This window comes from Notamacropus eugenii, chromosome 2, assembly GCF_028372415.1.
Source record: "Notamacropus eugenii isolate mMacEug1 chromosome 2, mMacEug1.pri_v2, whole genome shotgun sequence".
In the NCBI taxonomy this organism is placed as follows: domain Eukaryota; kingdom Metazoa; phylum Chordata; class Mammalia; order Diprotodontia; family Macropodidae; genus Notamacropus; species Notamacropus eugenii.
This window is the reverse complement of record NC_092873.1, coordinates 29,292,718-29,320,237: the sequence shown is the minus strand read 5'-3', so window position 1 is coordinate 29,320,237 and position 27,520 is coordinate 29,292,718. Positions and strand designations below refer to the sequence as shown.

The 27,520-nt window shown below is 42.1% G+C and overlaps 1 protein-coding gene across 10 annotated transcripts in view; it reads left to right on the top strand.

The window, feature by feature from the left end:
- The first annotated feature begins 744 nt into the window (after positions 1 to 744).
- LOC140524823 (ankyrin repeat domain-containing protein 26-like) overlaps positions 745 to 27,520 on the top strand; it is a 90,712-nt gene continuing 63,936 nt past the window's right edge. For 4 of the 10 annotated variants that reach the window (XM_072639621.1, XM_072639626.1, XM_072639620.1 and 1 more), the window contains exons 1-4: positions 745 to 1,160; positions 16,098 to 17,303; positions 20,047 to 20,306; positions 24,871 to 26,154. The gene's annotated coding sequence lies outside the window, so the exon portion shown is untranslated. Of the gene's footprint in view, positions 1,161 to 16,097; positions 17,304 to 20,046; positions 20,307 to 21,266; positions 21,331 to 24,870; positions 26,155 to 27,520 lie in introns of all 10 variants that reach the window. The other 6 variants (XM_072639622.1, XM_072639623.1, XM_072639629.1 and 3 more) reach the window with 6 other exon arrangements.

The following is a 27,520-nucleotide window of genomic DNA, read 5'->3' as shown; positions in this document are numbered from 1 at the left end:
AATCAGCTGAACCTGAGATATCTTTTTCCAAAGAACTGCTGTAACTCCCTCAGGCCCCACCCTAATAACAGCATCAATAGGGCAACTGTAATTCTGCTCAGGCTGGGCTCGAACCCAGGGTTGCCTGGCTAAGGCCAGCTCCACCCTCCCTGTGCCAGGCTCCCTGTCCCAGAGGAATCATTGCCCTGTCCTCCTGAAGGAAGAATCAGAGGAGAGAGGAACCTAGACTGCGTTTGCCCCAGGGTATCCATCAGACATCAGAGCACCAACATGGTGCTGGTTTTCAGTCTGGGCTTCACAGAATTATTCATGGCTGGCAGACACTTGGGAAGATATCGAGACCCAAGTCTTCCCTGTACAGAAGAAGAAACTGAGGCTCAGAGAGGAAGTGCTTTACCCGACTTCACAAAGGGAAACAACAGAGCGGGTCCGGGATTCGACATTCGAACCCAGGTCCTCCCAATCCACATGCCCCACCCTCCCCTTAGGTTTCACATGGCCCCCATCACCTCCCCCGCGTCTTCTATGCATCCTGTCACAGCTCGAGGCTCCACAGAACCTCCAGCACAGGAAGCAGCCAGCCCAGGGCTCAGCCACCCTAGTGATCTTGAGCTGTGGACCCCTCCCGCGGAGAGCTAACTGACCTGGCACGTGTGCACTCACCCAGGCTTAGCTTTACCGTTGGGCCGATGCGCGTGACTCCTGCATCTGGAGAACGCATGCGCATTTCGGTCCCCCTCGAGGCGTTGCTAGGGCTACAGCCGTCTCTAGGATCGATTCCTTGCTGTTACTGGCTTAGGAGTCACTTCACTTGGCGCCTCTGGCGGTAAAAGTTTTCTTTGGAGAATCAGCGAACGCCCAGAGAAGTCCGTGACACCAAGGGAGAACTCCTCGTGAATTCCCCCACCCTCTCTGAGACCCGCTGACAACATGAAGAAGATTTTAAATATCTTTGGCAGGAGGGCTGAAGGCACAGCTCCCACCTACTTCTCCCGGAGGGACAGCGGGATCCGACCCTTCGACCCGGCTACTGGTTACATCTTGAAAGCCAAGGACCTCGATAAGATCCATAAAGCTGCCGCCTTCGGGAATGTGGAGAAAGTGTGGAAGTTGCTGCTGCACGAAAAGCCTGGAGTCAACGATGTGGATGAAAAGTGCAGGTGAGAGGGCAGTGGGGGAGAGTGAAGGGACGGCCCCCAGGAACAGCCTCAGACACCCCTTCCTCCTCCCTCCACGGAGGTGCCTGTGTCTGGGCTACCCCTTGGCCAAGCTCTTGCCCTCAGCATCTGGGACAGCGCAGGGTCAGGCTCTGCCTACTGGAGAGTGGATCCCAAGTCCTGACTGCTGGCACCCCCTTCCCCTCCTGCCTACCCATTTTTAATGAAGGGAAACTCCTTCACTTTTCCTTTAGCCAGCCTCCAGCTGACTTCCGCTTTCCCAGTGGTGTGGTGGGAGCAAATGGTACCCTGTTCTAGTGAAATGCTGTTTGCAGCCTTTCACTTGTGCCTGACTCTCTGTGAAGGCCTTCGGGAGATTTTCCTGGCATACATACCAGAGTGGTTCGCCATTTCCTTCTCCTTGTCCTTTTCCAGATGAGCAAATTGAGGCAAACAAGGTTAAATGACTTGACCAGGGCCACGTAACTGATATTTGTGTAAGGCTAGGTTTGAACCCATGAAGATGTGTCTCCTTGATCCAAGGCCCAGCACTCCTATTCCCTGGGCCACCTACCTGCCATCTAGAGAAATATGTTCACTATATAAGGAGTGTAAAAGCAACAAAGCAGAAAAATGCTTTCTGCTTTTATTAATCTCGTTTTATGTTCCACGAACCCAGCTAATCACAAAAGATACAAAGAAATCTGAGGGCTGTCCCTGCTTTCTAGGAGGTCAGGTTAATGGGGATGGCAATCTGCAAGGGAGACTGAGGAGAGAAGCCGAAACTTAGGAGGAGAACCAGAAAAGAGTAGTGTTACAAAACACAGGGAGTTAGGAATATCAAGGTGAAAAGGGTTCTAGTTTGAAAAGGCTTCAGAAAGGTCAAGTAGGATGAGGACTGAGAAAAGACCATTAGATCAGGCAGTTAAGGGAGCATTCATATCTTTGGACAGTTTGGAAGTCAGTGTGGTGTTGTTGTTGTTTTGTTTTTTTTTAAGTTTATTTATTTTTAGTTTTCAACATTCATTTCCACAAAATTTTGGGTTCCGAATTTTCTCCCCATCTCTGCCCTCCCCCCACCCCATAACACCTTGCATTTTGATTGTCCCTTCCCTCAAGATGCCCTCCCTTCTATGACACCCCTCCCTTTTCTTATCCCCTTCTTCTCTCTTTTCTTGTAGGGCAAGGTAGATTTCTATATCCCCTTACCTATATTTCTTATTTCTCAGTTGTATGCAAAAACAATTCTCAATATTCATTCCTAATGCTTTGAATTCACACTTCTCTCCCTTCCTCCCTCCTCACCCATCCCCACTGAGAAGGCAAACAATTCAACATAGGCTGTATAAATGTAGTTTTGTAGAATACCTCCATAATAGTCATGTTGTGTAAGACTAACTATATTTCCTTTCATCTTATCCTACCCCCCCATTTATTCCGTTCTCTCTTTTGACCTTGTTCCTCCCCTAAAGTGTTTGCTTCTGATTACTCCCTTCTCCCATTTGTCCTCCCTTCTATCACCTCCCTCAACCCGCTTGTCCCCTTCTCCTCTACCCTTCTGTAGTGCAAGGAATATTTTCACACCAAACTGAAGGAGCATGTCATTCTCTCCCTAAGCCAAATGTGAAGAGAGTAAACTTCTCTTTTTCCCTTTCACCTCCTCCCTTTCCTTCTTCACTGAAAAAACCTTTTCTTACCTCCTTTGTGAATGACAATTTGCTCCATTCCATTTCTCCTTTTCTCCTCCTAATATACTCCTCTTTTATCCCTCAATTTTATTATTTTTTAAGTATCATCCCTTCTGATTCAATTCGTCCTGTGTTCTCTCTGTGTGTGTCTGTGTATTTGTGTGTGTGTGTGTCTTTATAATCCCTCCAACTACCTGAATACTGAAAACAGTCTCAAGAGTTAGAAAAATTATATTTCCATGTAGGAATGTAAACAGTTCAAGTTTAGAAACTCCTCTATGATTTCTCTTTCCTCTTAACCTTTTCATACTTCTCTTGACTCTTGTAGTTAGAAGTCAGATTTTCTATTCAGTTCTTATCATTTCATCAAAAATGCTTGAAAGTCCTCTATTTCACTGAATGATCGTTTTTTTTCTCTGAATTATTATACTCACTTTTGCTGGGTAGGTGATTCTTGGTTTTATTCGTAGGTCCTTTGATTTCTGGAATATCATATTCCAAGCCCTTTGATTCCTTAGCAAAGAAGCTGCCACATCCTGTGTTATCCTGACTGTATTTCCACAATATTCGAATTGTTTCTTTCTAACTGCTTGCACAATTTCTCTTTGACCTGGAAACTCTGGAATTTGGCTACAATAGTCCTAGGAGTTTCTCTTTTTGGATCTCTTTCAGGAGGTGATTTGAGGATTCTTTCGATATTTATTTTGCCCTCTGGTTGTAGAGTATCAGGGCAGTTTTCCTTGATAATTCCATAAAAGATGATGTGTAGGCTCTTTTTTTGATCATGGCTTTCAGGTAGTTCCATAATTTTAAAATTTTCTCTCCTGAATTTATTCTCCAGGTCATTTGCTTTTCCAATAAGATATTTCTCATTAGTTTCTTTTTTTTTTCAATTTTTGGTTTTATTTTTAAATTTCTTGTTTTCTCAAAAAATCATTAGCTTCCGTGTGGTCCATCCTAATGTTGAAAGAACTATTTTCTTCAGTCAGCTTTTGAACCTTCTTTTTCATTTGGCTAATTCTGTCTTTTACAGCATTCTTCTTCTCATTTCCTTTTTGGAACTCACTTGCCAATTGAGTTAGCCTATTTTTAAAGGCGTTATTTTATTGTTGTTGTTATTATTATTATTATTTTATTTGTTTTCATTGTTCTACAATCACTTCCATATAACTTAGATTTTTCCCCCTCCCTCCCCCTCCTTCCCACCTCCTTTCCCCATCTTTCCCCGAGTTGGCATAAAATTTTATACAAGTTCTACACATACATTCCTATTAAATACATTTTCGCCTTAGTCACGTTGCATAGAAGAATTAGAACGAGTGGGGGAAATCATAAAACAAACCAAAGTGTCAATACAAAAGAAAATGATCTGCTACATTCTTCAGTCGAATTCCATAGGTCTTTCTCTGGCTGTGGAAGGCATTTAGCCTTAAGAGACCATGGAGAATTTTTTAAGTCCTTGCATTGCAATGAAGTTGAAACTCTTCCAGAAAAAATCCTTGCACGCTGAGATTGTTTCTGTGTATAAAGTTCTTCTGATTCTGCTCCTTTCACTCACCAACAGTTAACAGAAGTCTTTCCAGGCCTTTCTGATTTCTTCCTGTTCATCATTTCTTACAGCACAATAGTATTCCATTACATTCATATACCATAATTTATTCAGTCATTCCCCAGTTGATGGGCATCCCCTTGATTTCCACTTTTTGGTCACCACAAAGAGTCCTGCTATAAATACTTTTGTACATGTGGAATTCTTTCTCATTTTTATGATCTCTTGGTCCAAGAGTATGTACATTTTTGTAGCCCTTTGGGCATAGTTCCAAATTTCTCTCCAGAATTGCTGGATCAGCTCACAGCTCCACCAACAATGAATTAATGTTCCAAGTCTCCCATATCTTCTCCAACATTTATCATCACCCTGTTTTGTCATGTTAGTCAATCTGATATTCATTGACTACTGGGTTTTGGGTAACTGACCTATTCCATAGTCCTACCCTTCTTTTTCTTAGCCAGTACCAAGTGGTTTGGATAATTGCTTTTTTATCATACAATTTCAGATCTGGTAGAGCTAGGCCACCTTCCCTAGCAATTCTTTTCAATAGTTCCCTTGCTGTTCTGGACCTTTTCTTCTTCCAGATGAATTTTGATATTATTTTTTTCCAACACTACAAAATAATTATCAGATAGTTTGATTGGAGTGGCACTGAATAAGTAAATAAATTTAGGTGATATTGTCGTTTTTATTATATTGGTGCGGCCGACCCACGAGCAACTGATGTATTTCCACTTACTTAGATCTGACTTTATTTGTGTGAAAAATGTTTTGTCATTGTGTTCATATAATTCCTGGGTCTGTTTTGGCAGGTAGACTCCCCAATACTTTATAGTATCTACCCTAGATTTAAACGGGATTTCTCTTTCTATCTCTGGCTGTTGGGTTTTGTTAGTAATATACACAAATGTGGAAGGTTTGTGTGGGTTTATTTTGTGACTTGCAACTTTGGCAAACTTGTTTATTATTTCAAGTAGTTTTTTACTTGATTCTCTTGGATTCTCTCAGAATATCATCATATCTTAGTTTCTTTTTTGCCTACGCTAATTCCTTCAATTTGTTTTTCTTGTCTTATTGTTACAGCTAACATTTCTAGTACCATCTTGAATAATAGTGGTGATAATGGACATCCTTGTTTCATCCCTGATCTTATTGGAAGTGCATCTAGCTTATCCCTATTGCATGTAATGCTTGCTGAAGGTTTTAGGTAGATACTGCTTATTATTTTATGGAAAGTTCCATTTATTCTTAGCAATAGGAATGGGTGTTGCATTTTGTCAAAAGCTTTTTCTGCATCTTGTTGAGATAATCATGTAGTTTCTGTCAGTTTTGTTGTTGATATTATCAAATACATTAACAGTTTTCCTAATATTGAACCACCCCTGCATTCTTGGTATAAATTCTGTCTGATCATACTATATTATTCTCGTGATTAATATTCTCTTTTCTAAAATCTTATTTAAAAATTTTGCCTCTATGCTAGTTAGAGAAATTGGTCTGCACTTTTCTTTCTCTGTTTTGCCTCTTCCTGGTTTAGGTATAAAAACTTTAATTGTATCATAAAAAGAATTTGGGAGGACTCCTTTCCCTATTTTCCTAAATAGTCTGTATAATATTGGAATTAATTGTTCTTAAAATGTTTGATGGAATTCATTTGTGAACCTTCTGGCCCTGGAGATTTTTCTCTAGGGAGTTCCTTGGCGGCTTGTTCAATTTTTCTTTCGGAGAAGGGGTTATTTAAGTATTCAGTCTCCACTTTTGTTAGTCTGGGTAATTTGTGTCTTTTAAAATAATCATCCATGTCGTTTAGATTGTTGAATTTATGGGAGTACATTTGGGCAAAGTAATTTCTTATTATTGTTTTAATTTCCTCCTGACTGGAGGTGAGTTTACCCTTGTCATTTTTTAAATTTTTTTAAAATTTATTTATTTAACTTTCAACATTCATTTTCACAAAATTTTGGGTTCCAAATTTTCTCACCATTTGTCCGCTCTCCCCACTCCAAAACACCGAGCATTCTAATTGCCCCTATCACCAATCTGCCCTCTCTTCTATCATCCCTCCCTTCCCTTGTCCCTATCTTCTCTTTTGTCCTGTAGTGCCAGATAACTTTCTCTACCCCATTACCTGTATTTCTTATTTCCTACTAGCAAGAACAGTACTCGACAGTTGTTCCTAAAACTTTGAGTTCCAACTTCTCTTCCTCCCTCCCACCCCACCCATTCCCTTTGGGAAGGCAAGCAATTCAATATAGGCCATATCTGTGTAGTTTTGTAAATGACTTCCAAAACAGTCGTATTGTGTAAGACTAACTATATTTCCCTCCATCCTATCCTGCCCCCCATTGCTTCTATTCTCTCTTTTGATGCTGTCCCTCCCCATGAGTGTTGAATTCAAATTGATCCCTCCTCCCACTGCCCTCCCTTCAATCATGCCTCCACCCTGCTTATCCCCTTCACCCCCACGTTCCTGTATTGTAAGACAGGTTTTCATACCAAAGTGAATGTGCATTTTATTCTTTCCTTTAGTCGAATGTGATGAGATTAAACTTCATGTTTTTCTCTCACCTCCCCTCTTTATCCTTGCACTAAAAAGTCTTTTGCTTGCCTTTTTATGAGAGAGAATTTGCTCCATTCCATTTCTCCCTTTCTCCTCCCAATATATTTCTCTCTCACCACTTAATTTCATTTTTTTAAGATACGATCCCCTCCTATTCAATTCACTCTGTGTTCTTTGTCTTTGTGTGTGCGTGTATGTGTGTGTGTGTCTGTGTGTGTGTGTGAGTAATCCCACCAACCACCCAGATACTGAAAAGTTTCAAGAGTTACAAATATTGTCTTTCCATGTAGGAATGTAAAGAGTTCAGCTTTAGTAAGTCCCTTATGACTTCTCTTTGCTGTTTACCTTTTCATGCTTCTCTTCATTCTTGTGTTTGAAAGTGAAATTTTCTTTTCACCTCTGGTCTTTTCATCAAGAATGCTTGAAAGTCCTTGATTTCATTGAAAGACCATTTTTTTCCCTGAAGTATTATACTCAGTTTTGCTGGGTAGGTGATTCTTGGTTTTAGTCCTAGTTCCTTTGACTTCTGGAATATGATATTCCAAGCCCTTCGATCCCTTAATGTAGAAGCTGCTAGATCTTGTGTCAACCTGATTGTATTTCCACAATACTTGAATTGTTTCTTTCTAGCTGCTCGTAATATTTTCTCCTTCACCAGGGAACTCTTGAATTTGGCCATTGTGTTCCTAGGAGTTTTTCTTTTTGGATCTCTTTCAAGCGGTGATTGGTGGATTCCTTGAATACTTATTTTGCCCTCTAGTTCTAGAATCTCAGGGCAGTTTTCTTTGATAATTTCATGAAAGATGATGTCTAGGCCTTTTTTTGATCATGGCTTTCTGGTAGTCCCATAATTTTTAAATTGTCTCTCCTGGCTCTATTGTCCAGGTCAGTTGTTTTTCCAATGAGATATTTCACATTGTCTTCCATTTTTTCATTATTTGGGTTTTGTTTTGTGATTTCTTGGTTTCTCATAAAGTCATTAGCCTCCTTTTGTTCCATTCTAATTTTGAACGAACTATTTTCTTCAGTGAGCTTTTGAACCTTCTTTTCCATTTGGCTAATTCTGCTTTTTAAAACATTCTTCTCCTCATTGGCTTCTTGAACCTCTTTTGCCAATTGAGTTAACCTATTTTTCAAGATGTTATCTTCTTCAGCATTTTTTGGGTCTCCTTTAGCAAGGTGTGGACCTGCTTTTCATGATTTTCTTGCATCTCTCTCATTTCTCTTCCCAGTTTTTCCTCCAGCTCTCTAACTTGATTTTCAAAATCCTTTTTGAGCTTTTCCATGGCCTGAGCCCATTGAATATTTATTCTGGATGTTTGGGATCCAGAAGCCTTGACGACTTCTGTGTCTTTCCCTGATGGTAAGCCTTGTTCTTCCTCATCAGAAAGGATTGGAGGAGATAACTGTTCACCAAGAAAGTAACCTTATATGGTCTTTTTTTCCCCTTTTCTGGGCATTTTCCCAGCCAGTGACTTGACTTTTGAGTGTCCTCTCCATACCTACATCGCCTCCAGGTCCCCCCAGCCAGCGCTTAGTGTCTCAGATTCAAATGCTGCTTCCCAGCCTCAGGGCTTTGGGAGGGGGCAGGGCTGCTATTCAGTGTGAGATTAAGTTCAGGTGCTCAGGTGGGGGCAGGGCCGCCTCATGAGGCTCAGTTCCCTCAGGGGGTTTACATGGAGACCTTCCACAATGGATCTAAGCTCCTGCCTGCTTTTAGAGCCCCTGTCTGCTGCTGCCTCTGCTGCTGCCTCCCGAGGGTGCCTGAGTGATGGGGACACCCTGCTTTCCTCTCGGTGAGCCAAAGAGACTCTCTCACTGACCTTTAGCACCCGTGGGTGGAGGGACCTGGGTGGCTGCTAGAGATGCCGTCCCTGAAGCCTGCTCGGATCAGCTCCTCTCGCTGCCTCGCAGCCGAGGCAGGGCTGGGCTCTGCTCTGGGTCCAGTGTGTGACGTTCCTTTCGGGTCAGTTTTTCAGGTCTTTGTGGAACAGAAATCTCCTCCACTCCTTTGTTCTGTGGCTTCTGCTGCTCCAGAATTTGTTGGGAGTTCTTCTTTACAGGTATTTTACGGGCTGTGGCTTCGGAGCTAGCACATGTATGTCTTTCTACTCTGCCATCTTGGTTCCTCCCCCCCACCCTTTTCATTTTGGAAATTGGTAATGTGGCTTTCCTCTTTTTTTATCAAATTGATCAAAAGTTTATCAATTTTATTGGTTTTGTTTTGTTTTGTTTTTTCACTAAAAGCTATACTGATTTTTATTTATTAGTTCAATCGTTTTCTTAATTTCAGTTTTGTTAATCTCTTCTTTGGTTTTCAGAGTTTCTAGTTTGATATTTACTTGGGGATTGTCAATTTGTTCTTTTTCGAGCTTTTTCAGCTCCATACTCAATTTATTGATCTCCTCTTTCTCTATTTTATTCATGGAGGCATTCAAACATATAAAACTTCCCCCAAGAACTGCTTATACAATATCCCATAAAATTTAGTAGGTTGTCTCATTCTTGTCATTCCCTTGAATGAAGTTGTTAATTGTTTCTATTATTTGTTGTTTAACTCACTCATTCTTAAAGATTAGGTTGTTCAGTTTCCAATTAGTTTTTGGTTTATATTTCCATGACCTTTGAATACATATTATTTTTATTGCATTATGATCTGAGAAGGATACATTGACAATCTCTTCCATTGTGCACTGGACTGTGAGATTTTTGTGGCCTAGTACATGGTCAATTTTTATATACGTCCCATGTAGCTCTGAGAAAAGGTGTATTCCTTTCTATCTCCATCCAATTTTCTCCACGTATTTATCATATCTGCCTTATCCAGAGTTATATTCACCTTCACCTCCTTAACTTCTTTTTGTTTGTTTTGCGGTTAGATTTATCAAGTTCAGAGAGTAGGAGGCTGAGGTCTCCCAATAGTATAGTTTTGCTCTCTTTCTTCCTGTAACTCCCTTAACTTCTCTAAGAATTTGGAGCACTTCTCTATATCATTCGGAGCACTTATGTTTAATAATGAAATTTCTGCATTGTCTATGGTGCCTTTTAGTAGAATATAGTTTCTTTCCTTATCTCTTTTGATTAGATAGATTTCTGCTTTTGCTTTGTCTGAGATTAAGATTGCTACTCCTGCTTTTTTTTCCATCAGCTGAAGCACAATAAATTCTGTTCCAACCTTTTATCTTTACTTTGTGTGTACCTCCCCTTTTCAAATGTGTTTCTTGTGAACAACATTTTGTTAGATTACGGTCTCTAATCCATTCTGCTATCCATCTCCGTTTTCTGGGAGAGTTTATCCAATTCACATTCACAGTTATGATTATTATTTCTGTCTTTACCTCCATCCCTTTTCCCCTCATTTATTCTTTTACTTCTCCCTTCTCCCTTCCCCAAGAGTTTTAATTTTTGGCTGCTGCCTCCCTCGTTCTCTCCTCCCTTCTTTCAGCCTCCCTCCCTTTTAATCCCCTTTTCCCTTATATTTCTTCCCTCTCTTTTAGCCTCCCCTCGCCTTTCTTTCCCCTTTCCTTTCCTATTTCTTATAGAGCCAGTTGTATTTCTACATTTACTGACTTTATTGTACTCTCCTTGAATCCAATAAGATGAGAATACCTTTCAAACAATACTCATCTCCTCCCTTCTTTCCCTCTACTCGAATATATTATTGTGCCTCTTTTTGTGAAAGAATTTATTTTTTCTGCCTCTTCTTTTTCACATCTCAAATTACCATCCCTTAACACCCTTAAATCACATTTGTTATCATCACATAATTAAAGTTATATCCCCTCCCTCTATCTACGTATATCCTTTTTACTTTTCATAATAAATATGCAATTCTCAAGATTAACAAATATCATGTTCCCTTATAGGGATGTAAACAGTTTACCAATGCCATGTAACAAGTTTTTTCCCCTCTTCACCTTTTTATGCTGCTCTTGAGATCTGCGTTTGCAGATGAAATTTTCTGTTGAATTCTGACCTTTTCATCAGGAAGACCTGGAAATTCCTTATTTAATTGAGTATCCTTCTCCTTTCCTGAAATAACATGCTCAGCTCTGCTGGCTAATTAATCCTTAGTTGTAGTCCCAGCTACTTTGCCTTATGCAATATCATATTGCAATTTCTTCAAACTTTTAATGTAGAAGCTGCCAAGTCCTGTGTGATCCAGACTGTAGCTCCTCGATATTTCAATTGTTTCCTTCTGCCTGCCTGCAGTATTTTCTCCTTCACTTGATAATTTCGGAATTTGGCAATGATATTCCTTGGTGTTTATAGTTTGGGGTCCCTTTCAGCAGGTGAATGGTGGATTCTTTCAATGACTGTTTTGCCCTCCGTATCTAGAACTTCTGGGCAATTTTCCTTGGTGATTTCATGGATGATGTTGTCCAGCCTCTTTTTTCATCATGACTTTCTGGTATACCAATAATCCTTAAATTTTCTCTCGTGAATCTGTTTTCAAGGTCAGCTGTTCTTCCAGTTACATTTTTTTTACATTTTCTTCTGTCTTTTGATTCTTTAGATTCTGTTTGACTGATTCTTGATGCCTCCTAGATTCACTAGCTTCTACTTGGCCCATTCTATTTTTTGTCAAATTGTTTTCTTCAGTTAACTTTGGAATCTCCTTTTCCATCTGCTCAATTGTTCTTTTTAAGGAGTTATTTTCACCAGTTAGGTTTTGTACTTCCTTTTCCATTTGTCCAATTTTCCTTTATTGAGAGCTGTTCTCTTCAGTGCACTCTTTTCTATATTTTCAAAATCATTGGTCAGTTTTTCTTCTATTTCTATAATTTGGGTTTTAAAATTCTTGCAGAGCTCTTTCAAGAAGGCTCTTTGTTTTTTCCACCAGTTCATATTACCTTCTGAAATTTCAGATGGGAGTACACTCTCACTGCTGACCTGTTTGGTATTTATGCTTTAGTTCTTGTCCCCATAGAAAGATTCTGTGGTCTTTTCTTTTCTGTGTTGCTTTTTACTCATGATAATAACCCTTTTCCTGACTTTTAAGGTAATTCTCTGCATCTGTGGCATAGGGAGCTCTGTCCCATAATTCTTGTGCCTAAAATTTGAGACTTTGTGTGTTGTGGCCTCTGGTGCTTTCAGCTAGAAATTAAATACTGCCGTTTACCTGGTGCTGAGCTGGCTAGTGTTTGACAGTGGAGGCCAGTTAGGACTTTTTGGGTTTCCCCACAATTACCCTGGAAGAAGCTCGTCAGTTGTGGGGGAGGGTTGATCTGGATGCAGACAGCTCCTCTGCTCAGCTAGAGCATAGGCAAGGTCAGCTTTCTGTGCTCATGTCTTCCTGATTCCACTGGGGTGCTGAGGCATGTCTGTGGTCCTGGCGTTGGCAGTTGCTGACTTCACCTCCCTGGGATTCAGGAACTTCACCCAGTTTGTTGGAGTGGGACTATCTGGGACAGCTCTGATCCTGCACTGATCGCCTTTGGGCCACAGCATGAGGAACCCTTCTTAGCGATCTTTCTAGCCTCTTGTGCTGCGAGTGTGTTTACCCCTTCTGCTGCTCCCACTGTTCCAGGGTTTTTTCCAGGGAAATAATCTCTGTTCTGGTCAAGGTCATCAAGACGAAGGAAATATCAATTACCAATCACTCTGCCATCTTGACTCCTGGAATCGGAAAATCAAAGGTGTTACTTTCTTCAGCATTTCTTTGGGTCTCCTATAACAAGTTGTTGATTCGCTTCTCATGATTTTCTTGCATACCTCTCATTTCTCTTCCCAATTTTCCTTCCACCACTTTTCCTTGATTTTCAAAATCATTTTTGAGCTCTTCCATGGTCTGAGACCATTGCATATTTATTTTGGAGGTTTTCGACACAGAAGCCTTGACTTCCTCTGAGGTAATGCTTTGTTATTCCTCATCCTAACAGAATGAAGAAAATACTTGTTCACCAAGAAAGTAACCTTCTATTGTCTTCTTTTTCTCCCTTTTCTGGGCATTTTCCCAGCCAGTTATTTGACTTGTGAGTCCTTTGTCAAGAAGAGAGCATCTTCTGCGGACCTGTAAATTCTCAGTTCCTCCAAAGTGGCACAATGAAGGTAGAGGAGTTTACTCCCTTCCTGACCTGCACACTGGTCTGGGAGCAATCAAAAACTTTTCTGCGTAGAACCTGTAAATAAAATTTCCTCACCACAAGCACCCCCATTTCCACTGCCAGTGCTCCTTCTCATCCATGGGTGGAGCTCACAGCTGAGAATCAGATCAGTGGCTTAATGCCCCCAGGGGCTCTAGGCAGAAGTCTCCAAAAGTTGCAGCTGCAGTGCCTGCTGCTGGAGGTCCAGATTCCCCTCGCCTCTCCTGGCTGAAGGAGACCTCCTTCTGATCTTTAAAGCTGTCTGTGGCATTTGTGGGTTGAGCAATCTGGGAACTGCTAGCGGTGGTGCCTTGAAGCCTGTTCCTGGTCCTGTCACTGCTGCATTGTGCTGTTCTGCACTCCACACGCTGAGCTCAAGTCTGAAGGGTTTAAAGAAAGGGCCCAGAGAGAAGGTGCAGACACGTATAATCAATGATCCTGTTATAGGATCTTAACCTCAGTTAGTCTGTACAACTTGCTGCCCGGTGTTCCCTATTTGTATCCCTTCAGGTCATCTCTTGAACTCTCTCTTCCTTCAGAAACTGTGCGTGGTGTAAGCTCCGGGACTATTTCCTTGATTTTCTTAGTCTTCCTGACAATTATGTCTCATTATACCGATTTGTTGGTTGCTTTGGAATGGATCCTTGTTATAAAGCATGTGAATTAATATTACAGAGCACACATGACTACACGCATGAATATGCAATCCTTCCCAAGTTTACGAAAGGAGACAAAAGGGTCCTTGTTCTTTAGGAACGCCTGAGAAAAAGAAATAGAGATTAAACAGTAGGCAGAAACGAAACGAATTCTATGTTCATTGAGCCCAAGGAACCATGATTTCATTGTTCTGGATGCTGCTGTGGATGTTGTGGAACGTGAGAGAGATTGAGCCCCCATTGCTCTCTGCCTATGTTCTGAGTTCCGTATAGTCTGCTTTATTCATTTCTGCCGGGGGAAAGTCATGTGCCTATGGCCAGGTTTGGAATGATATCCACACAGAATAGGCACATGCGAACAACTATTGCTCAGCTGTAGCTGCAGAAGCTATCCCTCTCTCCTGGAAATTCAAGATGGGATCCAGTTGTCACCAGAAACTGAGTGTCTCTCTCTTCAGTCTGCCAAGGCTGCCAGCGTGCGTGTCCTTTCCTCCCAAAGAGGACCAAAGTGGCGTAACTACGCCAGAGTCAAGATTCCACATGTCCGACTGTGGAGGATCACACCAACGGTTCCTTTGGATTGTCTACCACACACAGGCACGATTACAGAGTGTGCATAGTTGAGTTCGGTACTCCGAATATGAGCATCCCGCTGTTCCTAGCAGCTGTATCAATTGTGCTTTGTTCACAGAGCACAAAACCTTCTCTGATGTGGGCAGGCAACGATGAATGCTCGTGTGTCAGTGTATCCCAGGACACACAGTCAATTCCCAAATTCTCAAGAGAGCACTTGAGAGTGTCCCTTTATGGATACTTCGAACCCCCATGCGAATACTTCCCTTCGGGAGTTCATGATAAAATGGCTTTTCTGGCAGCGCAAACTTGAGATTCAACATCACCATCCCAAGTTGGAGTTGGAGAGTTTGAAGACTTGGCGGTTGAGTTCCGAGTAAGGACTACAAGGCCTGGAACCTTAACCTACCTTGCCAGATGATCTTCAGTACCTTAATAAGAAAATTCAGATGGAAGCGACTCAGTTCCCTGGCATGGCGCTGGTCTAGTGACCAGGTTTCAGAGGCACACCGGGGTCCATTATCTCTTCTCTCCCATAGGGTCCTCTGGAGCCTGCCAAGCAGTGAGCTTGTTCTGCCAATGCGTGGGACAACCTCCTTTGCAAGACTATGTTGCTGTGTAAGTTGCAGAAAGAGGAAGACAGAGAAAAAGACTGTCAGCTTTCGCAGTGAAGATGCCATTGATAATCTGGGAGTCAACAGTTTCCGTAGAGTCTTAGGCTTGTTGCAAGATAAAATTGCCATAGGAGTTTATGGAAATGCCTCTAGCACTGGAAGAATATAAAGGAGGAAGGAAATTGGGGAATAATAACTTGAAGCAATGCCATGATTGAAGGAAGTGTCAGAGAAAGTTGAAAGCCAAAGAAAGTAAATGTGGATTCCCTCCTCTGCTGCTTGGACCACTTTCTTCCATCATAGTCCTCGAGTTGCCCTTTTGTGTGCTACTATAGAAGTCGTCTTCTCATATTTTCAAAGGAAACGCTTAAGCTCAGTAAACTGCGATTTTGATGCTGAATTGATTGTGGGTATTGAAAGTGAAAAGTTTAATCTATAGCAAGTTAAATGAGTGAATTAAAAGCAGTCTTGTCATGTGACTAAAGTAGCTGGAATGTGACAAGATTATTGCGACTAAACATAGAGCAAATGGGAGGTCGTTACAGAAAATAATGTCAGTGAACGGATGGTAGCTGTGAGTATTTTACGTGGGAAAGTGTTTCAACATGGTGGATAGAGAGCTCTCCTCAAAGTCACAGAGACATAGATTGAAATATCATCTCTGACACAGCGTGGCTAGGTGATACTCGGCGAGTTGCTTCACGTCTTTGTGCCCTGGGACACTGTGTAACACTATATGAGGCAGAGAGCATGCCAACTTCCACCACTAAAGGGGAGTTTTCTCACCTGATATTTCGCTGTTAGTGAAGCACAGGTTGCACCTTGTTAGTGAAGAACCTATTTCCTAAGACAAAAGAAGAATTGGAAGAGTCCAAGGTGGGCGGTATTTTTAAAAGGGTATCTCAAGAGAAAAGTCTTTCCTCCAGCATCTTACTAAGTAATTCTTTGGGACTACTCATGGAGATAAATCTTCATGAGGAAGTAAGAGGTGGATATCCGAGAAAGAGACGATTGGCTGTAACAAAGAAAGAAACCGTTGGTGGGATTATTTTTCCACACATGACACATGAGATAAAATAGATGATGTGTACACTCACAAGATCAAGTCATAAAGTTGGGTAGTCATTTGAGTCACATGTCATGAGACATTTCAATCATATGTCAGGTGGATAAAAGTGATATACAATTTAGCTCCACTATTTCCTTTTCAGACGAATCGACCATCAGTTCTGGGAAAAAGGACAGTTACACACGTTCTAAAGATGTGACCGTGAACTTGACTCATCCTGTCCAGTCACTGCCAGTGACCAAAAGCCTATCACGATCGACACGCGCTAGAACGAGTCCTGACCAACGGGAAGAAGGAGCTGGAGCTGGAAGTGGCCCTGAGAACGCATACGCGGCTGCGATTCCACAAGCCAAACCGGTCCCTCAGAGGCACGGTGAACGACAACTCCCTCCACAAACTGAAGGTAAAGCAGCTCATGGAGAATCCTCTGCAGCTGGCATGATGAATTTTGCATGGGTCGCTGCTTTTCTCAAGTTGTCACATTGCAGTCTTTATTGCAACAGATAAGAAAGAATCAATGACAAATCACGCGATGGCAAAATTCATGCTTATTGCTCGTCTCATGCAGCCTACAATCCAGCAGGTCTTTTGGGACAGGGATTTTGTTTTCGCCCTTGATCAGGAGGACATATTCCACAAGCACTGACCACTGTCATAAAGAAGTCTTCTCCGGGATAACCGCGATTTCTTCCTTGCCTTCTGAAGTATTCAACAAGCTAAAGAATTCGACTTCTAGGAATGAATATTCACCCCAAATGTCCATCTGAGAGAGTTGTTCTCCCGTTTTGGATTTTGACGGTTCTCTTCCCCAAAGCTTCATGTTAATCAATTTGCCTTTTCCTAGATAATTAAAACATCTAGTGTGTTGAGTGCAAGACTGATAAATACTTGCATAGAGATGGGTGCTTGCGTTTCTTCACTGTTGATCTGTTGTTACAGGGAGACCCAAGAGAGTGCTTAATCCCCTAACGTTATTGTAGTGCAATGTTTTCAAAGCGAGTTGCTGGCCATGGAAGGACTGCTTCCTACAACATTCCCTAATCACCGTTGATTAAGCGTGTTAGGGAAACGGCGGGCAAGCACGCTGCCTCAGTCAAGACAGTCACAGTGTGGAACTCCCAGATCCAAATTAGATGTGAGGTCCAAGCCGTAATGACATTTGGAAGAGGAAAGCCCACATTCTTCCCACACGTGCAGATACCCACACAGACACAGACACAGACAGACACAGACACACACACAGACACACACACACACACACAGAGCATTCTTGTTTGTGTATTCAACCGTAAAGCTTCCCCAGGGACGGACGAGTGCCCACCTGCTGTATAGGGCACCCAAGAAAAAGGTCAGTTGCCAGCAATAGCTTCCAGGTTTGTTTGAAATGATCCCTGTGTCTCCCTGCATAGTCTCAATTCCTTAAGCCAAGTGTTTTCGTTATTTATCGTATAATGGGGTTGTGTTTTTCCTTCCTTGCCAAAGACCCCCATGGCATCAGAGAAATGACCACATGACTTGTCCTTGACTTTGTGTTGAGTGAGAGAGGGTTGATTGGGGTAGGTTTAGCGTGGTACAGATATTTTGAACTTTAATCAGGACAACTCGTGTCCAACACTAAGGAATAGAAACTCTAAGTACAGAATCGCAGTAATTGCTGCTATGAAATTAGATAGAATGGAGTACATTTGTCCTACCAGGGAATATCTTTGTAATGCTGTCCTTACAAACTGCAGAAATGATGATCATCGTGTCCTATTCAGGTTTCAATGTTTCAGTTGATTGTGTTCCAATACAAGTTGTTGACCTGGGGCATATGCACTTATCTCCTCCTCATCTAGAGAAGTTCTGTCAGTCTTTTTATTCTTGTGCATTTCACTGCATGCAACCATATTCTTGTCTACGTCTGAGGCAACTGACACTTTTACAGTGAATTCCACATGAAGTGCTGGTGTATTCTCTGCATCACTTGCTGTCGTGTTTCTTGGCCTAATCCGAGTAGCTGAGAGAGTTACTTAGTGATTCAGATCGCATGTTTTTGACTTCGCCTTGCAATATGACATCAAGGAAGAAGACTTTTTTCCTACTTCTTTTGAGATGGTCCTTCTTAGTGGTTTCCATTTTAAGACTTAGGTTTTGTTCCCTCTCTCTTCTGAGATCATCAGATTGCTTTTTGTCATTTCCGAAGGAAAAATAATCCTGGCACTTCCTCAGACCTGATTCTTTGTCTGTGAATTTCGTTCAGAATTCATGTGTCCTGTAATGAGTTCAATTGAGAAATGACGTTCTCTTGTAAATACGTTTGTATCCTGGTGGTTACACTGAGAAAACCCAATAAGATCCCTTTCATTCAAAAGAGCTTGTGCTGCAGATGACATGCTATGGTGCAAGTCCATAAGCCACAGTTCCTTTTAGTGCCAGAGATTAGACTTGTAAGCCACTGCGAGCAATTCCTTCCCTTGACCAGGGCAGGTTAGTACTTTCTGTGAAAGGAAGGTTTCAGAGAACTGACGAGAGCACTGAAAGCAGAACTGATTTGTGAAGAGTCACCCCAGCAATATTCAAAGCACGGCTGAGACTCCCCATCAAGCCTTGCTCGTTTCGGAGTCAGATGTCCCTCCACACTGCCTCTCAAACTTCATTCGTCTCTCTCTCTAATTTCCTGGCTGCTGAAGTCTTTGCCTATGGATTCCCTATGTCAACGAAAGAAAATGCAAGCCGAAGAAAATGTTCAATGACGTTCTTCTTTCCCAAAATTGTACAAGTCTCCTTACTAAAACCTCTGAATTTTCAGACCCTTGAACGATTAGAAAGATTTCATTGCGTGAGGCCAAAAAATTATGAGCAAAGAGCAGCCATCAGGAAGTCCTAAACGACCACAGTAGTACGTGGCTTCCTTGGAAGCAGGAAGAGAAAGGAACCAGCGATCCCTTGGCAGTGAAGATGCCATTGATAATTTGGGAGTCAACAGCTTCCACAGAGGCTTAGCCTTCCTGCAACATAAAATTGCGAGAGGAGTGAATATGAGTACCTCTAGCACTGAGAGAGTATGAAGGAGGAAGGAACTTGGGGAATAATAAGTCGAAGGAAGGCCATGTTTGAACGAAGTGTCAGAGAAACTTGAAAGCCAAAGAAAGTAAATGTGGATTCCCTCCTCTGCTGCTTGGACCACTTACTTAAGTCATAGTCCTCTAGTTGCACTTTTGTGTGCTACTATAGAAGTCGTCTTCTCATATTTTCAAAGGAAATGCTTAAGCTCAATACACTGTGATTTTCATGCAGAATTGATTGTGGGTATTGAAAGCTAAAAGTTTAATCTATAGCGAGTTAAATTAGTGTATTAAAGCAGTCTTGCCATGTGACTAAAGTAGTTGAAATGCTGCAATATTATTGCGACTAAACATGGAACAAATGGGAGGTCGTTACAGAAAATAATGTCCGTGAACGGATGGTAACTGTGAGTATTTTCTGTGAGAAAGTGTTTGAACATGGTGGATAGAGAGCTCTCCTCAAAGTCACAGAGAGAGAGATTGAAGTGTCATCTCTGACACAGCCTGGCTAGGTGATCCTCAGCAAATTGCTTCACCTCTTTGTGCTCTGGGACACTCTGTAAGACTAAATGAGGCAGAGAGCGTGCCAACGTCCACTACTAAAAGGGAGTTTTCTCACCTGATATTTCGCTGTTGGTGAAGCACAGGTTGCACCTTGTTGGTGAAGAACCTATTTCCTAAGACAAAAGAAGAATTGAAGAAGTCCAATGTCGGCGGTATTTTTAAAAGGATATCTCAAGAGAAAAGTCTTTCCTCCAGCATCTTACTAAGTAATTCTTTGGGACTACCCATGGAGATAAATCTTCATGAGGAAGTAAGAGCTGGATATCCAAGGAAGAGACGATTGGTTGAAACAAAGAAAGAAACCTTTGCCGGAATGATTTTTTTGCACGTGACACAAGAGATAAAATTGATGATGTGTAAATTAACAAGACCAAGTCCTAACCTTCGGGAGGCATTTGAGTTCCATCTCGTGAGAAATTTATGTCATCTGTCAGGTGGATAGAAGTGATACACAATTTAGCTCCGCTCTTTCCTTTTCAGATGAATCTACCATCAGTTGTCGGAAAAAGGACAGCTACAGACGTCCTAAGATGTCACTGAGAACTTGAATCATCCTGTCCAGTCACTGTCAGGGACTAAAAGCCTCTCACGATCCACAAGCTCTAGAATGAGTCTAGTCCAAAGTGAAGAAGGAGCTGGAGCTGGAAGTGGTTCTGAGAACGCACGCACGGCTGTGATTCCAAAAGCAAAACCCGTCCCTGAAACGCACGGGGAACCACTGCTCCCTCCAAAAACACAAGGTAAAGAAGCTCATGGAGAAGCCTCTGCAGTTCACATTATGAATTTGGCGTGGGTCGCTTCTTTTCTCAAGTTGTTACATTCCACTCTTTATTACAATAGATAAGAAATAATCAATGTCAAAGCATGCGCTGGCAAAATTCATGCTCATTGCTCCTCTCATGCAGCCTACAATCAAGCAGGTCTTTTGGGACAGCTACTTTGTTTTCACCCTTAATGGCTGTGACGTATTCCACAAGCACTGACCATTGTCATAAAGAGGTCCTCTGCGGGATAACTGTCATTTCCTATTTGCCTTTTCAAGTATTTAACAAGGGAAACAATTCGGCTTATATGAATTAACAGTAATAATATTAATTCATTAATAATGCTGTCCTTACAAACTCCAGAAATGATGATCATGGTGTCATATTCAGGTTTCAATGTGGAAGTTGATTGTGTTTCAACAGAAATCGTTGACCTGGGGCATATGCACTTATCTCTTCCTCCTCTATAGAAGTGCTGCCAGTCTTTTCATTCATGTGCATTTCACTGCCTGCAACCATATTCTTGTCTACGTCTGAGGCAACTGACCCTTTTTCAGTGAACTGCACAGAACTGCTGCTGTATTCTCTGCAGAACTTGCTGTCGGGTTTCTTGGCCTAAGAGTTACTTAGTGATTCAGATCCCATGTTTTGGACTTCGCCTTGCAGTATGTTTTCAAGGGGAGAACTCTTTTCCCACCTCTTTTGAAATGGGCCTTGTTAGTGGTTTCCACATGAGGAGATAGGTTTTGTTCCCTCTCTCTTTTCAGATCATCAGATTGATTTTGTCATTTCCGAGGGAAAACGAATCCTGGCACTTCATCAGACCCGATTATTTGTCTATGAATTTAATTCAGAATTCATGTGTCCTGTAAGGAGTTAAATTTACACAGGATGTTCTCTTGGAAATAACGTTTCTCTTCTGTTGCTTGCATTCAGAAAACCCAAGAAGATCAATTTCATTGAAACGAGCTTGTTCTGCAGATGACATCCTATGGGGCAAGTGAGTATGCCACAATTCCTTTTAGTGCTAGAGATTAGACTTGTAAGCGACTGGGTGCAATTCATTCCCTTGTCCAGGGCAGGTTATTACTTTCTGTGAAAGGAAGGTTTCAGAGAACTGACTAGAGCTCTGAAAGTAGAAGTGGTTTGTTAAGAGACACACTGGCAGTATCCAAATCACGCCTGAGACTCCCGATCAGGCCTTGCTCCTTTTGGAGTCAGATGTCCCTCCACGCTGCCTCTCACACTTCATTCATCTCTCTCTCTGATCTCCTGGCTGGTGAAGCCTTTGCTTATTGATTCCCAACGCCTATTAAAATAAAACGCAAACTGAAGCAAATGTGCAATGACCTTCTTCTTTCCACAAATCGGACAAGACACCTTACTAAAACCTCTGAATATTCAGTCCCTTCAACGTTTAGAAAGATTTCATTGCGTGATGCCAATAAAGCATGTGCAAAGAGCAGCCACCAGGAAATCCTAAACGACCATAGTAGTACGTGGCTTCATTGCAACCAGGAAGAGAAAGGAACCAGAGATCCCTTGGCTTTCTTCAATTTGGCAGTGGAGATGATGAGGACCTCACTCTCTAACTCGAGTTTACTTGACATTTCTCATTCAGATAGATGTTTCCCCTCCCCATATTCATTTCCCCACGAGGACTTGATGCTATCTCTTCTCGTCATTCTCAGCAGGTTGTGCCTTGCTGTTCTGCATGTTGGGATCAAGTTACATATTATAAGGATGCTTGAATTAGGTGACCCTAGGATAACATAGAAAGTTCAAAAAGAAAATCACTATGGTTCAGCAGAGTAACTCACGAGCTTGGAAATATTTCAGAAGGGAAGAAGTCTTGACTACCAAGGACTTTGACAGTCAGACCCTAACCAGCCTTACTTCCTCGTGCTCATCTTCACACTGATCTTCAAACCAAACAAATACATCACTTAGTCTGCACATCTTGCTGCCTGGTGTTCCCTCCTTGTATCCCTTCAGGTCATCTCTTGAACGCTCTCTTCCTTCAGAAACTGTGTGTGCTGTAAGCTCCTGGGCAATTTGCTGCATTTCACTAGTCTTCCTGACAATTATGTCTCATTGTATCGATTCGTTGGTTGCTTGTAAATGGATACTTGTTATAAAGAATAGGAGTTAATATTACAAAGCACACTTGACTACATGCATGAATATGCAATCCTTCCCACGTTTACGAGAGGAGACACAACGGTCATCGTTCCTTAGGTACTCCTCAGAAAGAGTAATACAGATTCAACAGTAGGGAGAAACGAAGAGAATTATATGTTCATTGAGCCCAAGGAACCATGGTTTCATCGTTCTTGATGCTGCTCTAGATGCTGTGGAACCTGAGAGAGATTGAGGCCTCATTGGCCTCTGCCTATGTTCTGAATTACGTAGAGTCTGCTTTATGCATTTCTGCCGGGGGAAAGTCATCTGCCTATTGCCAGATTTGGAAGGATATTCACACACAATAGGCACATGCGAACAAATATTGCTCAGCTGCAGCTGCAGAAGCTATCCCTCCCTCCTGGAAATTAAAGATGTGATCCAGTTGTCACCAGCAATTGAGTGTCTCTCTCTTCAGTCTGCCAATGCTGCCAGCATGAGTGCCCTTTGCTCCCAAACAGGACCAAAGTGGCGTAACTATGGCAGAGTCAAGATTCCATGTGTCCAGCTGTGGAGGATCACACCAACGGTTTCTTTTCATTGTCGACCACACCAGAGGCACCATTACTGAGTGTACATAGTTGAGTTGGATCCTCCCAGTATGAGCATCCCGCTGTTCATTGGAGCCATCTCAATTGGGCCTTGTTCACAGAGCACAAAACCTTCTCTGATGTGGGCAGGCGACGATGAATGGTCGTGTGTCAGTGTATTCCCAGGACACACAGTCAATTCCAAAATTCTTAAGAGAGCACTTGACAGTGTCCCTTTATGGATTCTTCTCACCCCCATGTGAATACTTCCCTTCGGCAGTTCCTCCTAAAATTGCTTTCATGGTAGCGCCAATTTGAGATTCAACATCACCATCCCAAGTTGGAGTTGGAGAGTTTGAAGACTTGGCAGTTGAGTTCCGAGTAAGGACCACAAGGCTTGAAACCTTAACCTATCTTGCCAGATGATGTGCAGTACCTTAATAAGAAAGTTCAGAGGGAAGCGACTCAGTTCCCTGGCGTGGCGCTGCTCTAGGGAGCAGGTTTCAGAGGCACAGCAGGGTCCATTACCTCTACTCTCCCATAGTTTGCTCTGGAGCCTCCCAAGCAATGAGCTTGTTCTGCCAATGCGTGAGTCACCCTCCTGGGCAAGGCTATGTTGCTGTGTAAGTTGTAGGAAGAGGACGACGCAGAAAAAGAATATCAGCTTTCGCAGTGAAGATGCCATTGATAATCTGGGAGTCAACAGCTTCCGTAGAGGCTTAGCCTTCCTGCAAGATAAAATTGCCAGAGGAGTGAATATGAATACCTCTAGCACTGAGAGAGTATGAAGGAGGAACGAACTTGGGGAATAATAACTGGAAGGAATGCCATGTTTGAACGAAGTGTCGGACAAAGTTGAAAGCCAAAGAAAGTAAATGTGGATTCCCTCCTCTGCTGCTTGGACCACTTTCTTACGTCATAGTCCTCGAGTTGCACTTTTGTGTGCTACTATAGAAGTCGTCTTCTCATACTTTCAAAGGAAACGCTTAAGCTCAATACACTGTGATTTTCATGCAGAATTAATTGTGGGTATTGAAAGCTAAAAGTTTAATCTATAGCAAGTTAAATTAGTGAATTAAAGCAGTCTTGCCATTTGACTAAAGTAGTTGAAATGCTGCAATATTATGGCGACTAAACATGGAACAAATGGGAGGTGGTTACAGAAAATAATGTCCATGAACGGATGGTAACTGTGAGTATTTTCTGTGAGAAAGCGTTTGAACCTGGTGGATAGAGAGCTCTCCTCAAAGTCACAAAGACATAGATTGAAGTGTTATCTCTGACACGGCCTGAATAGGTGATCCTCAGCAAATTGCTTCACCACTTTGTGCTCTGGGACACTCTGTAAGACTAAATGAGGCAGAGAGCATGCCAACTTCCGTTACTAAAGGGGAGTTTTCTCACCTGATATTTCGCTGTTAGTGAAGCACAGGTTGTACCTTGTTGGTGAAGAACCTATTTCCTAAGACAAAAGAAGAATTGGAAGAGTCCAATGTGGGCGGTATTTTTAAAAGGGTATCTCAAGAGAAAAGTCTTTCCTCCAGCATCTTACTAAGTAATTCTTTGGGACTACTCATGGAGAGAAATCTTCATGAGGAAGTAAGAGCTGGATATCCGAGAAAGAGACGATTGGCTGAAAGCAAGAAAGAAACCATTGTCGGGATGATTTTTTCACACGTGACACAAGAGATAAAATCGATGATGTGTAAATTAACAAGACCAAGTCCTAACCTTCGGGAGTAATTTGAGTTCCATCTCGTGAGAAATTTATATCATCTGTCAGGTGGATAGAAGTGATACACAATTTAGCTCCGCTCTTTCCTTTTCAGATGAATCTACCATCAGTTGTCGGAAAAAGGACAGCTACAGACGTGCTAAGATGTCACTGAGAACTTGAATCATCCTGTCCAGTCACTGCCAGTGACTAAAAGCCTGTCACTATCCACAAGCTCTAGAATGAGTTCTGTCCAAAGTGAAGAAGGAGCTGGAGCTGGAAGTGGTTCTGAGAACGCACGCACGGCTGTGATTCCAAAAGCAAAACCCGTCCCTGAAACGCACGGGGAACCACTGCTCCCTCCAAAAACACAAGGTAAAGAAGCTCATGGAGAAGCCTCTGCAGTTCACATTATGAATTTGGCGTGGGTCGCTTCTTTTCTCAAGTTGTTACATTCCACTCTTTATTACAATAGATAAGAAAGAATCAATGACAAACCATGCGCTGTCAAAATTCATGCTCGTTGCTCCTCTCATGCAGCCTACAATCAAGCAGGTCTGTTGGGACAGCTATTTTGTTTTCATCCTTAATGTCTGGGACGTATTCCTCAAGCACTGACCATTGTCATAAAGAGGTCCTCTGCGGGATAACTGTCATTTCCTATTTGCCTTTTCAAGTATTTAACAAGGGAAACAATTCGGCTTATATGAATTAACAGTAATAATATTAATTCATTAATAATGCTGTCCTTACAAACTCCAGAAATGATGATCATGGTGTCATATTCAGGTTTCAATGTGGAAGTTGATTGTGTTTCAACAGAAGTCGTTGACCTGGGGCATATGCACTTATCTCTTCCTCCTCTATAGAAGTGCTGCCAGTCTTTTCATTCATGTGCATTTCACTGCCTGCAACCATATTCTTGTCTACGTCTGAGGCAACTGACCCTTTTTCAGTGAACTGCACAGAACTGCTGCTGTATTCTCTGCAGAACTTGCTGTCGTGTTTCTTGGCCTAAGAGTTACTTAGTGATTCAGATCCCATGTTTTGGACTTCGCCTTGCAGTATGTTTTCAAGGAGAGAACTTTATTCCCACTGCTTTGGAAATGGTCTTTCTTCGTGGTTTCCATTTGAAGAGTTAGGTTTTGTTCCCTCTCTCTTTTGAGATCAGCAGATTGATTTTGTCGTTTCCAAAGGAAAAAGAATCCTGGCACTTCCTCAGACCTGATTCTTTGTCTGTGAATTTAGTTCAGAATTCATGTGTCCTGTAAGGAGTGAAATTTACACATGACGTTCTCTTGGAAATCACCTTTGTATTCTGGTGGTTACATTCAGAAAACCCAAGAAGATCAACTTCATTAAAACGAGCTTGTTCTGCAGATGACATCCTATGGGGCAAGTGAGTATGCCACAATTCCTTTTAGTGCTAGAGATTGGACTTGTAAACGACTGGGTGCAATTCATTCCCTTGACCAGGGCAGGTTAATACTTTCTGTGAAAGGAAGGTTTCAGAGAACTGACTAGAGCTCTGAAAGCAGAAGTGGTTTGTTAAGAGTTACACGGGCAATATCCAAAGCACGGCTGAGACTCCCGAGCAGGCCTTGCTCCTTCTGGAGTCAGATGTCCCTCCACGCTGCCTCTCACACTTCATTCATCTCTCTCTCTGATCTTCTGGCTGGTGAAGCCTTTGCTTATTGATTCCCTATGCCTATTAAAATAAAACGCAAACTGAAGCAAATGGGCAATGACCTTCTTCTTTCCCCAAATCGGACAAGTCTCCTTCTAAAACCTCAGAATTTTCAGACCCTTCAACGTTTAGAAAGATTTCATTGCGTGATGCCAATAAAGCATGAGCAAAGAGCAGGCACCAGGAAATCCTAAACGACTATAGTAGTACGTGGCTTCATTGCAACCAGGAAGAGAAAGGAACCAGTGATCCCTTGGCTTTCTTCAATTTGACAGTGGAGATGATGAGGACCTCACTCTCTAATTCGGGTTTCCTTGACTTTTCTCATCCAGATACATGTTTCCCCTCCCCATATTCATTTCCCCACGAGGCCTTGATGCTGTCTCTTCTCGTCATTCTCAGCAGCTTGTGGCTTGCTGTCCTGCATGTTGGCATCGAGTTACATAGTCTAAGGATGCTTGAATTAGGTGACCCTCGGATAACATGAAAGTTCCAAAAGAAATTCCCTGTGGTTTAGCAGAGTAACTCACGTGCTTGGAAATGTTTCAGAAGGAAAGAAGTCTTGACTACTAAGGACTTTGACAGTCAGAACCTAACCGTGCTCATCATCGTGCTCATCTTCACACTCATCTTCAAACCAAACAAATACATCACTTAGTCTGCACATCTTGCTGCCTGGTGTTCCCTCCTTGTATCCCTTCAGGTCATCTCTTGAACGCTCTCTTCCTTCAGAAACTGTGTGTGCTGTAAGCTCCTGGGCAATTTGCTGCATTTCACTAGTCTTCCTGACAATTATGTCTCATTGTATCGATTCGTTGGTTGCTTGTAAATGGATACTTGTTATAAAGAATAGGAGTTAATATTACAAAGCACACTTGACTACATGCATGAATATGCAATCCTTCCCACGTTTACGAGAGGAGACACAAGGGCCATCGTTCCTTAGGTACTCCTCAGAAAGAGTAATACAGATTCAACAGTAAGGAGAAACGAAGAGAATTATATGTTCATTGAGCCCAAGGAACCATGGTTTCATCGTTCTTGATTCTGCTCTAGATGCTGTGGAACCTGAGAGAGA